The following is a 16,668-nucleotide window of genomic DNA, read 5'->3' on the forward strand; positions in this document are numbered from 1 at the left end:
TCCTCCTCCTCCTCCTCCTCCTCCTCGCCCTTCGGGGTGTGCTCGGGTGCTCCGCTTCTTTATCTGTCTCAATCCCGTGTAACGGCCCCGGGGTGCGCGGGGCATCTCTGCGTGGCAAGGTGAGGGTGTCCCCCACGGGCGCCCGCGGGCCGGCGGGAGCGAACTCCGCCTCGCAGAGGCCTCTGGTTCCCTCCGACGGCAGCGTGCCGTGGGGTGGTCGTACGGGAACCTGGCGTCCGAGGTCAGCCAGGGCCTCCGGTAGTTCGTGGCGGAGCGGAGCTCGGGCGGCCTTCGGCTTCTGCGGCAGGTGGGAGTCCTGTGACAGCGTCGCGTTGGAGTTCAGCAAACTGACTGAGGAAATGGTTGCGACCGGCAGTGCGGAAGCTTTTCGGTTTGCGTTGAGCGCGTTTGGGTCGGTCCTGCTGTTTGCCGTTTCCAGTGCGCTCCATTTTTGTATCGGCGCCCCATGACTGCAACGTGGAAGATGCTGAAGGAAGAGAAAATGTCTCGGAATACGGAGAAATGTGGAAAAAAGCAGCTCCGGTGCTGGGACGGCAAAGACGATGGTAACTTGCGACAGCGACCGATAGCTCTGGAAGTATTGGTCAGCATGAATGGCTCTTTCTCGCTGGTCAAATGAAATGAGTCGGGTAGAGTGGCAGCTTTCGTAGTTGCTCTTGTCAGTAGCCTTGGGCAGTTGACAGAAGAATCACTTCTCTGGATGTTTTCTTCGTTTTTCAGTTGTCCACACAGTGATGAGGTCTAGGCTATTTTGATCTAAACCTAGAAATACGTGGAGCAAAACTCTGGACTGAATGCAACTATGGACGTATTTTGTGGTGGTGTGATAAGTGAGAATGTGGGGCCTTCATTACAGACAGGAAGCTCACTGCATCAGCAGTCTTTTCTTTCCCGCCCCCCTCCTATCTGCCATCTGTCAGATAATAAATTAATCTTATGATATAGATGGAGGGAGCTCACTTTTTTTTTCATAATTTGCCTTCCCAGCCTGTCTTCTGGTTTTTGCCATATTTTAAAAATTAAGCCTGCATGCATTTTTTTTTCTTCTGTATTTAAAACCTGCCAGAATATGAGATCAAATAAAAATGCTTGCAGCAGCACTGCATTGTAATCTATCAGTGTTTGCTCTATTTCTCTGCCTCTTGCAACATACAATTGTTCGTAGACTGCCAGGTAATGCATGAAAGAGATGCTATTCTAGCCAATCAATAGCATTTTCAGATGGATATAAAAATAGATGTGGGTACAAAGTTGATGTCCTTATGGATGACTTGATTTGTTTTGAAAAAGACCTCAAGTTCTGATATATTTCCAGAACTTCAAACATGTTATTTAAGTCTGCATATTGACCGTGTTTGTTGTAAGCAAAAACGATTGGAGGAAAAAACAAAAGAGGGTTGAAAAGGCAAGTTTATGTAAGGAGTGTAAAGATAAGTAACTTACATTAATACGACATACAGAGCAAACTTTTATCTCTTCCTCCTGCTTCTTTGGAGAATGTTAAGCAGTAGTAGGATGACATTGCGATGGCATCTAAAATATGGTTAAGTCTTTTACTAATTTACTAATGCAAAATTTTAAATTTTTGCTCTAAGTTCGGTAATGTTGCTGTTAACACAGGATTCCACTGTAATCAAGTAATCAGTTGCACTTTGTGTAAGAGGTGGAGAGTTTCTTGTTCAGGTTGTGGATTTCAGCGTGTCCTTGCAAGAATAGTTTTGGATGGAGCCTCAGTCGCATCGAAAGCATGTTACTGTTGTTGTTTATACCCAGTAGTATGTAAAGCAAGGTCGTCATGTAGTTTTTACAGTCAGGTATGGATACGCGAACCATGTAGTATCACACAGTGTAGTCACAAGGTAGCTCCAGATAAGAAAGTGTCATTTATGAGGCAATGCTGCGTTGCTATTTAATGAAATCATATCTTAATGCCCTAAGTTCTGCTTAAATACCTGTTACCTGTTCAATTTGCTGCTTTTCTGCATGTGTCTTCATTCAGAAAAAAAAAAATTGTCTCCATTTGCCATCTCTGAGTGAATATATGTTAAAATAATGAATTCAGCACTGTTATGTGAATTCATGCAATTCACCTTTGTGTCAAGAACTATGGCGGTGACATTGCTCAACAGAAAACACAAATTATGGCATGCAAGACCATTGCCTAACGTTCAATATCATTAAATAAAAAACTATACCACGCAGCAAAGTTGCTCAACAAATGATGCCATGCAATAGCATTACACAATAAATCATACTGAAACACTACTACACAGCAAAATTACACAATAAAATGTGAGGAAATTTTATTCCCACTACTACTCCTACACAAAAACTTCTCATTCATATAAAACCAAATTTACTTATTCTCTTCAGTTCTCACTTCTATTTTTTACCGGACACCCAAGTCTGTCTTTAGCCCTGTTCTCAGTATTCAGCAGGATTGTCCTGCTAGCAGGTGTTTTCTAATGCTGATGCGGACTCCTGTGATAAGACTTGTGTAGAACTGTGCCAGAACATCCCACTGAGTCTCGTGCTGCTTTATTTTTGTGCTGTAAAGATTTGGTCTTTTTCTTCCCCTGCTTTGTGCTATTTAAAAAGCAACCAACCTTTTCTAAGACCAAAAAGAACCCCAAAAGACTGAGTATATGATGAGCCTAACTGGCTCATTAACTGGATTTTTTTTAAATGGTGTCACAATTTTTTTAGCATTAAGTGCGCTATCTAAAGCTGGTTTGTTTGTGGTTTTGGTTTTTTAAATCTTGGCTTTAGGAATAATAACAGTATTCTGTGACTTTTTCCTCATATATATTATCAAATACATTCTCAGCCTTAGCTTAATGTTTTTGCTTGTTAATTTGTTGAAAAAACTACTTTTTTTCTCTCCTTCCTTGACTATCTTTTCAGACCCCTTTCATGAAAGCCTTAAATCCATTGTAACCATATATTCACCTGAAAAGGCTGAAGGAGATCATTTAGGAAACCATAAACTTCAAGGAGAGGTAGAAAGGACAAAAAATGGTCTTAACGGTCATTAGGAGAAAAAAAGGTGGTCGGTGGAACAGTTACTATCAGGAAAGATGATCTAGGAATTCCATGCCATTATTTCTGTAAGGACATGGGACTGGTTACATGTAATAGGTAGGGCAGGGCTTCCTTCTTTCTCTCGGCTCAGGTAGCTGGTTGAAGTTAGATCTGCCAGGGAGGATTAAGGATATGATTAGATGACTGAGCAAGTGACTTAAAAGGAGGTTCCAGGCTGAGTCCAGGGGAGCTATGAAGATGAATAACTTGGGACACAGTCCAGGAAAAGAAGAATGTGGAAATCTCAAAACATGGGTGAAGAGACCATTGGCAGTTGGGGAGGGGGAGTGGGAGACTGCAGCTCGAAAAGGAGATTTGTGAAACCCTGTATCAGAAAGATTTCTTTTAGAGGGACTAGTTAGTTTGAATGTATTGAGCTAAAGAACAGAAGGCTTTATCGACTTTGGGTGAGAATGATTGTTCTTGGAGCTCAAAGTTAAAAGGAGGCAGGGCCATCCCAGGCCACATTGGACTGCTTTGGAACAGCAACTATTTACAGCTGTTGCAGTTAATAAGATTACAGACTTTTTCCATCAGGAGGAAAGGAGAGAGGAGAAAGATGCAAACTTTCACTTCAGTGGTAGGATAGTCTTCTAAGTAGCATCTTGTTCAGGAGCAATATGAATTGTAGCTTTTATCAGTTGGGTCAGAAGTGTAAGGCAATGAGGATGGGAAACATGGGAAACTTACAGCTGCTTGCCTTAAAAGTGAACCAGTGGAGTAGCTTCCATGGGAACTCAAATGGCCATAAAAACTTTCGCCAGAAAGATCTTGGGACTTAGTTAAGAATGCTCAGGAAGTTCATGTTCTGTTTCTTTTTCAGGCCAGGGAACAGAACTGGAAGAAAATGCATTTCTTCTTCCTCTTCCCTTGTTCTTTTCCCCATGTCGAAACCAAGTGTGGCCAAAGGATCCTGAATGTTTATGCTTGAGGAAGGTTCATTGGGGTTAGCAGAACAGTCTGAGTGCAAGTAGTACCTTGTTGCATTTGAGGAGTTGTGCCAAAGCTGGAGGCAAGTAGAATCGCAATGAAGGGTCTTCAGAGGGTGATGATGGGGAGGGAGAGCGAAGGGTGAGATGAAGGTTCATGAAGCCTGTTTCACAGAAACAAAGCAGAATGCGTTCCTAAGCTCTCAGAGGGCTGGCTGAGCATCAGACTTGGTGATTTGGCATGATACTTGTCTTGCAGATACAATTTTCTTCTCAAGGGAACAGTTTTTTTCGATCTGTGACCGTGACTGGGTAAAACATGAGGATTAGACAGGAAGAAACACATCAGAAACTGGAGAAGCTAGTGTAATTGGGTTTGGCTGTCTTGTGGCAGAAGCAGCACTTGGAGAAATTGATTACAGAAGTAAAGAATGTTAAAGGCTAGGTTATGTGAGTCTACTGTCAACCAAACTGAGTTTGTAAACTGAGTATCCCAGTTTACATGATTCGTTTCATTAAGCATCACATTTCACTGCCTGTCAGTGGAGGGAGGGACTTTATTAGTGAAGAAAAAACAGCTGTCGGTATTGAAGACAATTTGCTGGGTGTTTGAAGGAAATTCCACCTTCGTTTCATCACCAGGAGATTTTTATCAGATTATGGAACTCAAAAGATGGATAATAAGAACAAAAGAGATACCAAGCACCTTTGGAAATGGAAACATCATTCAGAAAAGTATATTACTGAAGTGGAAATATCTGCTTAGAGACTTTGGATCACCAAGCTTCAAGAATTCGAGCCTGAGGGAGTAGCCTGAAGCAAAGCTAACACTATGGACGAGGAGCTGAGTTGTGAGTGGAAGACTCCTCTTTCCTAAAATGAAGGAGTTGTACGTGATGACCTGCAACTCTCAGGTCCAGCAAAGAGACAAAACGGAAAAAAAGCCTTCAAAGAGCACCAGCAAGAATGTGATATGAACTTCTGTTTGAATACTCATCAGCATATTCCAGAAGCAAAAGCAAATGTTTGGAGAAAATGGCAAGAACATAACTGAACTTCTGACAGTTCCTTTTAAGGCTGTGTAGATAGCACGTCTTGAAATCTTTAGAGGAAATAAGATATTGTGAATACTCTTAAAGCAGATTCAACGGAAAAAGGCTGGGAAACTGCTTTATAGAGAACTTAAGCAAGCTGGTTGCATGACTTTAGTACCTACTGCAGAAGGCCAAATGACAAGATTTGCAGCACACAATAAATTACTGTTGTGGAGTTCTCCGCGGATCATGTGTCTCGGCTAAGGCTGTATGCCATCAGTGAGGTGCAAATTGGCACATGGTCCTGGAGCCACATACTGCAACGAGAGGTGAAGAATTCTTGAACAGTTGAAATACCTGTGGCATGAAGCAGATGCAGTCATCCTGGGGACTGCACTGGTTCCATAAATTGATTGCGCATAGTGGTTGGACTGTTGTTCATAGGTAGCTGTCTCTAGTTGGAGAAGCTTGACTAGAAGTTGATCATGGTAGTCATTCTGTATTTATATGCTGTGCTCGGAGTGAAGAGGGATGTAGCAGGGCTATGGTTATAGCTATGAAAGACCAGAAGAGGTTGTATTCAAGGCAGCTATGCTATACTATCCTGTGCAACCAGGAAAGATTGTCAAAGGCTGCGTAAGGACAATTAGTAGAGGAAGGTGTAGGAAGCGTAGGATGTAGTTCCTTTTAAGGTCTTGTAGATCAGGAGCCATGAGGAGTGGGTGAGGCAAGATTCCACTTTTTCCTCTGCCAGTTCAGACAGGTTTTTGGAGTTACTCGATTCACATGGAAAGGATTAAGGGAGCGCTTAGATGAAAGGTGAGTGAATGAAAGGCTTCAAGTGGACATGGAGAGAGCTTTGGGAGGAAGAATTTGCTCGGATGCAGGAGTGGGCGGGGAAGAGGCTGTGGTGTGTACTGAAGAGTTTTTTGAGGTAAGGAAAATGGGGCTAAACATCAATGGCCTGAAAAACTGGAGCTAAATGAGAGTTCATTTAGCTGAAAAGAATTGGCCATAAAAAGAATGAGAGCGTCGGTTTTTAAAGAGTGTTGGTATGAGTGGAGTGTGCCTGGAGCCCAGAAGCTGGGACAGCGTGCTTTTAAGGGCAGATCTGATCCATGAGGTAAGACTTCTCTGGCTAGTAAACTGTTACATGACTGGGCTTTGCTTTCTTAGGCTGTGTTTGAAAACAAAGTTGAAACTACCATTGCATTTCATAAGGAACTCTTGTGTGTGGGACTATCTGACTGACATCTCCTTCAGGAAGGTGTAGATGCAGGATACATAGTTTCTGGATCTTGTGTAGGTGGCAGGTGGGTACAACGGTGCTCAGTTTCGTCAAGACTCAAGTGCTTCTGAGCATATGGACTTCAAGGTCTTGTGGCATTTTAAGGACATAAATGAAGGCAGCTCTGAAATTCAGGCCTGCTGAGACTAAGGTGTCAGCTCTGTGGGGATTTTCAGGACTGCACCCTAGACTGTAGGTAAAGCAATAAGTAGCTCCAAGGCAAGCCTAGGGGTGAATTGAGTGCAACGTGTTTTGTATTAACTCCTATTGTGTGTGCTTGGATCTCAAGATAAACATGAGCTAGTTTACCTTTCTCTCGTGGAGGGTGAGGGGGGAATAAGCTACCTCAATTTGGTTTGCATTTGATGCAAGATAATCGCGTGCCTGTGGACATTAACTGCTCTTGGTTGTGTCAGGTTAGCTCACGCGCCTGCAACTCAACTCCTTTCTTTATGTACTTGAATAATTTCAGTGGTTTGATCCTTCACTTCTGCCCCAGAGTGTTCTCTCTCTCCAGGGTATTGTGTCTGCTTGTACCTTGAGACTCTTGCCTAGTTTCACTCCGTCCATTCACCTCCCACATGTACTCCTCTGTTTCAGCATAGTCGTGGACTCTTGACTATTTGGTTTGTTTCCATCATGTTCTCCTATTCCTCTTTTCTCTTTCTGCAGTATCTCAAAAGTGTCTTCTTCCAATTCTTGTATATGTTATGCTTCGGTTTGCATGCTTGACCATGGTGTTTTTCTTTTTTCTTTTTTAATCTGCTTATAGATATCATCTCCTTGTTTCCCTCTCCCAGTTGTAGCAAATATGAGAGAGTGGTTTATTGCTTTCTAAATGGTCACAGAATGTTGCTGGGAGAAGGGAGTTTATAACCCATGCCTTTCACTTTTTCTGTTGAGCCAGTAAATCTTATCTCTCTGGACAAGATTTTATGTCCTTCTATTTGTAGAGCATCATTGTAACACCTTGTTTTTAAATGGTTTAAGATACTCTAAAGGAAAAAAAATAGGAAATACAGGTACTAAGTTGAATAGCTGGGCTTTAAATAGGAGACTTCATAACCATATTTTCTGGGTTTGCATTTAATATTTAGTGGTTTACCAGAAACAGATGTGCCCAATAGAAATACTTACACATAGAGTACCCCCAAATGCTTTCATATTTAGGTCAGATTTTCTTCTACTCTTTCTAATCTCAGTTTCAGTGATCCATGAATTTTTGATCAAGAGTAAGAAACTGTATTGCAGAAACCATTATAGAAGCTTAGATTTGGGGGCCATATGTTAGCATGAACGGTAACATGACTGTAGATGCGAAGAGACTTAGCTTTAGCAGTCATTTGGGCATGGCATTATCTAGCTGCCAAACTGATGATTTTGCTACTGTATACTTCGTGAGTGAAAGATTCAGGCACTGATCATTCTTATGGTCATCTTTGGGTATAAGAATGTTTTCTCATTCAGTTCATGTTTTGAAAATCAACACTTAAAAATTAGTCTCTTTTTTTGGTGTTGGGTCCCGTGTGTCCCCCCCGCCCCGGATTTGTCACTTTTGCTGATGTTGAAGGCATGCTGAGGAATTAAGTTCTAAATGTTTTGCAGTGTTACTTTTCTTTGGAGGCGTTGACTGATGTACTTGTGTTAGCCTAACAGATGACCCAATGTACCTCACAACTGTAAATTTTACTTCTGCCCCTGAACTTTGAAGATAAGACCTAATATATTTCAGTAACTCCTTTTGTAGTTTTTACTCAAAACAGAATTCCCACCTCATTCATCCGTCTGTAAAACCAAATTGATGAGCAGCATCCTCATGCTGATGCAAACAAAAAATTGGTAGTTTATCAGAGAGATTTCTGTGCAGCTTCTCACAAATGTTTGGTAGCTTTCTGGTGTTATTTTTAGGTAGATTTCACTTGCTGTTGCTGGTTTTCATACATGTTCAGTCACTGCATCTAGGAGTCTAAATGTTCATCTGCAACCCCAAATCATTTTGTGTTATGAGAGCAGCGATTTAAGTTGTTTACATTTGCTGTGTAGTTAAGTATCAGTATCCTTCTGCTGTGTTAGCATGTTAGCAAGACATGTATCAGTGCTGAACTTACTGTCCCGTGTATGCTGAGTATGTAACATGTCTCTGTACAGTGGATAAGGCCTTGCGGAGTTGTTATTAAACTGTTATTAATAATCCTTCACATTTTTCAAGGAGGTTAGTTTCTAACTGAGGGAATCTAATAAAAAAAAAATCTGTCTACGGAGAAGATTTATTCTGTGATCATCCCCTTTGGCATTATAAAACCCTGAATCATACTAGATGGGCCAATAGTCTAATCTGTTATTGCAACATTGAATGTGTATAAATCCTGTGTTTGCATTACTGCGTACTGATACCTCTACAAGTCTTTTCATAGTACCAAAATCCACCACTTGTGTGTGAAGTAATGACATCTCCAGTCTGAGCTCTCAGAAATACAATTTTGGCTAAGACCAGAGAAGTGTGAATAAAAGTTTCAATAAAGAAAACACTGTAGAAGGAAAGCTTGTTGAAGCGTGTTTTATGCAGCACTTCTATTTCTTTAGAAATACAGAGGCACGGGCTGGATCATAGAGTTCTGCAACTAGTTCATAAAATTGCATCCCTTGGATCAGTTGGGGTTTTTGTTTGTTTGGGGGTTTTTTAATCTGTTTTCTTCATCTGTTTACTCTGTAAATTGTAACCTGTAAGAAGAGGCATGCAGGTATCACTGCACTGGGAACGCATCTTGCTTTTGTGATGTTTCGAAAAGTAAGATTTGACAAATGGAAGAATGCTACATGCCTCAAGGGCTTACTATCTTGCAAATCTTGTGTAAGCTTCAGTGAGGATTATATTTTTATTATTCCTTGAAGCAGAGTATTTGCGCTGTCCTCACAATCACAATCAATGGAGGAGGTAAATAAAAAATAATCTGAACAAGGCAATTGCTTAGACTTGAAAATCCTGAGATTTGATGGTGAATTGATATGGCTCCTGAACTTCATAATAATTCCATTATTATCCTTGTCTTGAAACAAGCGTATCCTGGAATTGCTGTGTACAGACACAAAGACAATATGATATTAGTGATTGAATGGTGGGAATCCTAAGAAGACTAGAATGCTAGTTAGAATAACGGGAATACTAGTTAAAATACATGTGACCTTTTAACAACAAATTGGGATTAAGCATTCCTGTTACTTTAATGGGAGTTTATGAAACATGCATATTACACAGATGTTCATTAGCTGCAGGAGATGTTCTTAGCTGTGTGGTATTTTGATTTTATGTTGCTGTATATAGCTTTAAAGAAGACTAAACAGTCAATTACAAAGCCCTGAAATTTAAAACAAAGCCACAGCTGGTTATAGGCAGTAGCTGTTAGTCTCATCTGTAGTCCTTTTGGATTCAGGGAAAGCAGCTCTCATTTCTGAGTGCAGCAGGATTTGTACGGCATCATCTGCAAACTTTTAAAATCTGTGGGGTTTGTTGTTTTGTTTTTCAGAGTATATGCTTTCATTATTCGTTGTGCTTGAGACTGAATATTTTTATTCTTGCATCTTAGCTTGATGTTTCATAGCTTGTTAAAATGACAATGCTTTGCTATAAAATTTTGATGTCTCTTGTTCTCGGCCCAAACAAATTAGTTTGTTCTTGGCTAGTTAAAGCTTTAGAATAGACAAAATACTTAGATATTTTCATTCATTCTTGCAGATCAAAGTAAACATCTTTTCTCTGTACTGTTCTGTATTTAAAAAAAATTACTGAAATCAGGCCAGCTGTTGTGCTTTTCTGTGCCAGGTTTTGCGAACTTTTGTCCATAAAGCATCGTGTGCATGTCATCCTTAGCTTTACCGGTAACATACTCACCTTTTTGTTTTCCTGCCAATCATAACCACCACTGATGCTATGACGTTATTGTGATAATACATAATTCTTCTGTGAGGGAAAGCAGCAGGGACTTGATTGGTTTAATTAATTTTCCCTGTGAAACAGGTGCAAGGCTGATTTAAATGTTTGTAGAGTATCCAGAGAAGAGCCATGAAAATGACTAAAGGATTGGAAAATACACCTTCAGGTGAATGAAATAAGGTGTTTCTTTAAATAAAATTTAAAAAGCAGCCAGTGAGTGACCCTATAGCTGCTTATAACTACCCAAGTGAGGTATCTTTGACCCTGTCAGACTCCTTAGCAATACCCATAGTGCCAGAAAACTGCAGACATTGCCAAGTATGATAGGTGAGATAAAGGTGAGAAAGAAGCATAAACTGGACATTCCTTGTGTCCCAATCCTTTTGCTTTCCTGCAGCAATCTGTCTGCACAAGTCCCTCCTAGGAGGGCATACGCCTTTTTCTGATTGAAACGGGAGTGAGGCTATAGGCATGTTATTTTAGTTCATGCACTAGCTTCAATCCCCTGTCACAGAATTTCTCATAAAGAAACTTGATAAACTGAGATAATTGAGGATTAGAGTGCAATATGTGCAATGAGTAATCAATATCAAAGCAGACAAGTTAATTCAAGCACTGGAAACCTTTAAAAGAATCATTTGGTTTGGGCCTTATAAACAGCTCTATTAAAATTATAATGAATAAGTGAATAGAAAATTTTAGCTTCAGTAGGTGTTCAACCCAAAGATATATGGCCTCTCAATTTTGACTCTGCAGTGGTACTTCTCTAACAGTCTTCAGTCTCAAGTTGTGCAGCTCATTTAGTTAGTCATGTACTGTTTTAAAGGCTAAGTGTATAGCTTCAGCTGTTGTTCTATTTGTACGTTCTGAAGTTTTAGTCAAAGACTGAGGGTTTTTCTTGGAATCTCTACAAAATGGTAACAGTAAATGTACTTTTAAGTGATTCTGATGCATTACTCCATTTAGTTTAAAAGCCTAGGGTCTAATAGTGTAGATGCTTATTCAAGTTTACTCTCAACTGAGCCAGTCTGCAGTGGTTGTATAGCCACAATGAACTTTATATTTGCTTGTAAATATTTACAGGACAGAGCCAGTATTTCTAATACAAATGCAGAAGGAGAAGTATGTTGTATAGAATATTAATCTGTAACCAGAAAGAAAAGGGGGAGATTGGGGCACTAAAATACTGCAAAGGAATTCAATGTGAAAGCTTTGTGAACATTTTCAGGGATATAGAGTTATGTTTCTCACATGTTTTCTTATATGATATGTGTTTTTATTTTGTAATATCCTTCAGTTATAGTGCTAGTGGAGCTAACAAGATGTGAAATTCTTAGATAATTAAAACAGTGTAGTTCATAGAACAATACTCCAATTAGATAATACTGGTTTGCCTTCCTTATATTGTGGAATTAATATTTCACTCGTTTAAGGAAATCTTTCTTAAACTTGAGAATGGGCTTTGAAAGGACTTCTTAAAATAAACAGCATGATCTGCAGAGAGCTCTCACTGTTAAGAACCACTTTTAAACAGTCACCATCATTTCTGCAGTGTCTTTAGAAATGTAATTGGACAGATGGATGTGCTGGATTGGCACTGTAAGTGTCTTTGTGCTGAGAATAGTATCAATAGCTATTAATAACTTTGAAAGGCTCTCCAGATAAATTACTGAGTAGTGACCTTATAGCTAAGGAATACATATGTTGTTAAAGTAAAAATAAAGACTTACTAAGTGTTGATTTTCAATCTGATATGAATGCAGGGAATTTCAAAAGTAATGTATTTTAATTATGTAATGTTTTCTCTAAAACTAATATTAAACGCAGAGATGGTCACCGTTGTACTATTTCAGGATTTCTCCTGATGAATGTAGGAGCAACTGTACTATGCATTTGCTTATTTTATAGTTTATACTTCTTGAGGAAGGAAAAAAATGTTGATCATAGGCTCAGTAATATGCAGGAAATTTAACTATCTAAAATCCTCCCTGTTGGAAAGGAAATGCTGAATCACATTTAACAGAAGCATTTGCATATTAAAACACTTACAGTATGTTTCACAGAAGTTTCTTGTGATTTTTAACTCTAGATCACCACCAGTGCAGCCTTATTTACTGAAATTCATCTTCATTTGCCTTCCATATTTCAATATAGGTTAATTACGTCCTCTTTGGACATTACCAGGTAGGATATTCAGTCCTTTTCACTGGTCCTGCTGTTGTTCTTGCTTTGGAGGAAGAAATCAGAGGAGTTTATGTGTGTATTTCCTGTTAATTGCCCCACGTAAAGAATTAAATCCTGCAAGGGTAGGTGCCTCAGGGCAATTTCAATTATTTTTTATATATATATATAATAAATATATGTATGTTCTTCTATTTCTTGTCTCATCTTTGCAATGTGAAACTTTAAAATGTATATACACAAAATGACAGGAGAACCTTGTGTATATAAATATTCTTATTCTTCCCTTACATAACAGTAATTTTCTATCAGGAACATATTAGCAGATGCCTTATTCTGCTCTGGATTCACCTTTACAACTGAGTGCAACTTTAAATGTTTTTTTCTAAAACTTCTCCCACCTTACAAATAAGCACTGTACTACAGGCTGTGCCATCAAAACAGACATTTTATTTGTGATAGAATTAGAATCTGGGTCTTAGGATTTGAAAGACAAACGCATTAATCCCCTGAAAGATTCAGTCAGTCTCTGTCAATTCTAATCAGGTAAAGGCATTGGTCATTTTGCTGCAAAGCAGTTGGAGGGAGTTTTAATTCAGGGAGCTGGCCTTTTTATTTCAAGCTTATTTCATCTTTCAGGTAATAACGTACCCACTGCGTGTGAAGTACTGCAGGATTTAGTACACTCATATGTCCTCTTAAGCTATCACAGTTCTCTAATTTGCAGAAATCATTTGTGGTCATCAGTACCAGCTCGTAAGTAGGACACAAAATTATGCTGGTTTTGCTAAAACAGGGTGGGAGGGAGGAGGGTGTTGGAGTAGCTTGGGAGGTTTAAATTCACTCTCTTAAGTCATCTGCTTATCTTGGTTTGAAAGAGGGTATCTGAAAAGAAGCTTGGAACAAGGGTCTGCATGTAACTTAGTTTTCCGTGTAGAACACGGACAAGCAGGCTTGCTTGGTAAACTGAAATGAAATTGGTTTTGTAATACCTTCTGTGCTACAAGAATGGTGCGTGGAGCTGATTTAAAATGAAACAAGTTACTCTGCATTATCCAGGCGAGATCCTGTGATGAACAAGTTTCTAAATCTAGCAAGTTCTGGAATGAATAGTAGCATGTTTTCTGATGCCACAGTATTAGTAAAAAATAATCATATGCAGTGTCTCCTAAATGCCCTTAAAATAAATGCAAGGTGTTGTTCTTAGCACAGTAGGAATTAGAATAAACTTCTTGGCTATTGATGTGCTTCTGTTTTGCCCAGGATGTACTCCAGAATTGAATTGCCTACTGTATTCCCTCTCATACAGGCATTTTTTGTTCAAAGTGTAATTAATTGTCCTAGGAGAGGTCAGGCCCCCAAAATCCCAATCAGATAGATTCCCTGGGCACTGTGCTATGCAGTCTGTATCAGTAAGCTATGCTGTTCTTGCAAATACTTTAAGACTTGTCTCTGAGATGTGGTGGCTCACTGTCCGAAAACCCTGTGCAGAAGGAAAGTAGCATGCTGAAACCATGATGCAGGTATGGAAGCGTAATGGCAGCTCTTATGTTGTTGTCCGAGTTAAGTAAATATATCTCTTGGTTTTCTCCAGTTAAGTTCTTCAATTTGTAGTATTTGTGGAAAGTAGGTGAAAGAATTTTTTACAGTGCTGATGAAGCATGAGGCAAAGTCCGCTTGCAGCTGGGCTTTCGTAGAAGTTGTCCGTTTGTCTTTCCTTTCACCCTCTAGTGAATCCTCATTCTTCCCTCCAGAAATCTTTGTCTCCTGCCACAAAAAGAAATCTGGAATATGTCATGGTTTCCAGTTTTCAGCAAGGGGTGGTAATGTTCAACTCCTGAGTAAAATTCAAATCATCATCCTTTTTCACATTTTTCATATTGTCACTCCAGTGTTCAGGATACCATGAAACACTCGATTAGACAATCTGTCTTCTATTTTCTAATATGTCCTTGCCTCTTTATATTGCTTAGTGCAAGAAGGCTGGTAAAGCAACTGGGTCTCGTCTCACCTGCTCTTAACTCTTTGCACATTATAGTGTCTGAAGTGACATGCAGATTTGATTAAAGCATGTCACACATTGGCTATTCCCAGAGCTGTCTCTTAATTAAGAAGTGACATCTTTCTTCTTGCTTAGTGGAGGGAAGTCTTTGCCCATTACTTCTCATCAGGTGGATGACGAGGTTCTCCATTTCTCTTGTCTTTTAAACAGTGTTTTATTTTTAAATCCAGATTGGTAGAGCAGTTGCTAAAAGCAAGCAGGAACTAAAGTGTAAGGGAGATGGCAGTGTGATTTCAGCTTCAATAGGTAGCACTCTGTGAGGTCTAGAAAATGGGGCTGTTCCTTTACATCCCAAGACACTATACTGTACTATAAAGCAATCATTCTCATGTTTTACAGAGAGTACATTATATTGTAATAGAAGCGCCTGTTCCAGGGACTTGCTGAAAAGTAAGAGGTAACTAACTGTCTTCTCTCGCTTTCTTCAGTTCTGTTTCACTCCCTGTGTTTCTACAGCCAATCTGTCTGAACTTTTTGCCACTCCTCCCTGTACTCCTTGCCTTATCTCACTGTTGGCTTCTGTTGGTGGCTGCGGTCACAAGGCTGACTCCTGTCATTCTGGCAGCGTCAGCATTGTTGGAGGTTTCCATGCATTAGGATGAGTTCTCTCTTCTGGTATTAACAGCCATAATGGAAGCAGCTAGGCTGGTTTCTCTTTCTTCTTTTCCACTTCTTTTTAGGCCTCCTAACATCTTACTTGCAATGTGCAGATCAAGTATTGCTAAATGAACTGGAAGCAAGAAGAGTCAGTGCCATGCACACAGTCTTTCTGTAGATCACCATATGTGTTATTTATTAGAAATAGAGGGTCTCGTGAAATCTGCTCCTAAAATGAGGTTCTAATTTGTGATCTTAAGGGCAATGAAGGAAACGAGAAAGAAGTGGAGGAGGGGTAATGGCAGTGCTGTTCTGTACTTTCCTCATTGCATCAGAGTTCCTCATTTTGTAGATAAAAAGGGTTTTCTAACTTACCTATTAGTATGCCTGGGATCAGGAATTAGTATATGGTATAGGGGTTTTTTCACTGTCTTTGGGCAACTGTGAAGAAAAAGTTCTCTAAAAGAAACTTGTCCTCTAGGTAAGTTTGTGGGCAGCTGCACTGCTATTTGCGTTTGCCCACAAATGACTGAAGGCAGGTGGTTCAGATGTCTGAGCTTCCCAAGGAGCCCTGTGGCCCTGTGGTGCGGTTTCCATCTGAACTCCTAACTGGCCTAAGCGTCTGGAAGACAATCCAGTTAGTATTGTAGATTTGTGCAGTTATCTGAAGTATTGATACTTACAGAATAGTTACCTTTTATCTCTTGCTATAACTAGAGATTAGCCTTCATATAGGGGGGTGGGGGAGGGCAGGGGGAGAAACACTGAGTAAGGAGGTATCACTGTAGTCTCTCCCTTCCCTCCTCTGTAGCAGAGCCATCTTCTAATCCTAGATGTCACTGATTCATCAGACTAAGGGTGCTTTTTTGATACAGATCCAGAACTTAATATAGCGTATTCTGGGCCCTAGAATATGTGTAACTCTGGATCCTGTGAGTGACTGAAGGAGACTATAAATAAAACCTTTGTCTCCCATATGGCAGCACAGATTAATCTACCTAGAACCATCCCTTTAAACTCTTTTATTTAGTTGTTTTCCAGTAACTTTGTTAGTATACTGTCTGAAACATATGAGACTGACCTACATCAAATAGCAAAGCTACTTGGTTAGCATCATACAACCTATATAAAATTAATAGGAGGCTTTCTAGTGCCTAATGTTAGACTAATAAAAGCTATTCATTTTATCACTATTTTGCCAAATTTGTGTATCTTTCATTTGCAGTGGTGTTGAATATTTGCTCACGTTGCCACTGAAGTCACTTTTCATCATAAGCAAAATTGGTTTTTGTGAGATTAGTGGGTTGGGTTGGGTTTGGGCTCATGTGATTGTTTGCTTTATTGTTTTGGATTGTAGAACTGGACAATAGAACTTGCATGACATAGTGAGTCTCTGTGTGAGGTAATGTGATATAGTGGGGTTTTTTTAAAACTATTTTCTTTAACCTTCCTAGAAAGAATGAGTATTTTATGTTTCTACTATCTGATGCAGCTATTCCAGGAGAAAAAAATACTTAATAAATGCAATGCTTAAAATGATGATG

At 39.7% G+C, this 16,668-nt stretch overlaps 1 protein-coding gene across 1 annotated transcript in view; it reads left to right on the top strand.

Annotated features, from left to right (window-relative positions):
• Positions 1-16,668, top strand: part of ELOVL4 (ELOVL fatty acid elongase 4) — a 31,045-nt gene that overhangs the window by 335 nt on the left and 14,042 nt on the right. The window lies entirely within an intron of this gene.

This window comes from Haliaeetus leucocephalus, unplaced genomic scaffold (assembly GCF_000737465.1).
Source record: "Haliaeetus leucocephalus isolate CR32 unplaced genomic scaffold, Haliaeetus_leucocephalus-4.0 Scaffold195, whole genome shotgun sequence".
Lineage (NCBI taxonomy): Eukaryota > Metazoa > Chordata > Aves > Accipitriformes > Accipitridae > Haliaeetus > Haliaeetus leucocephalus.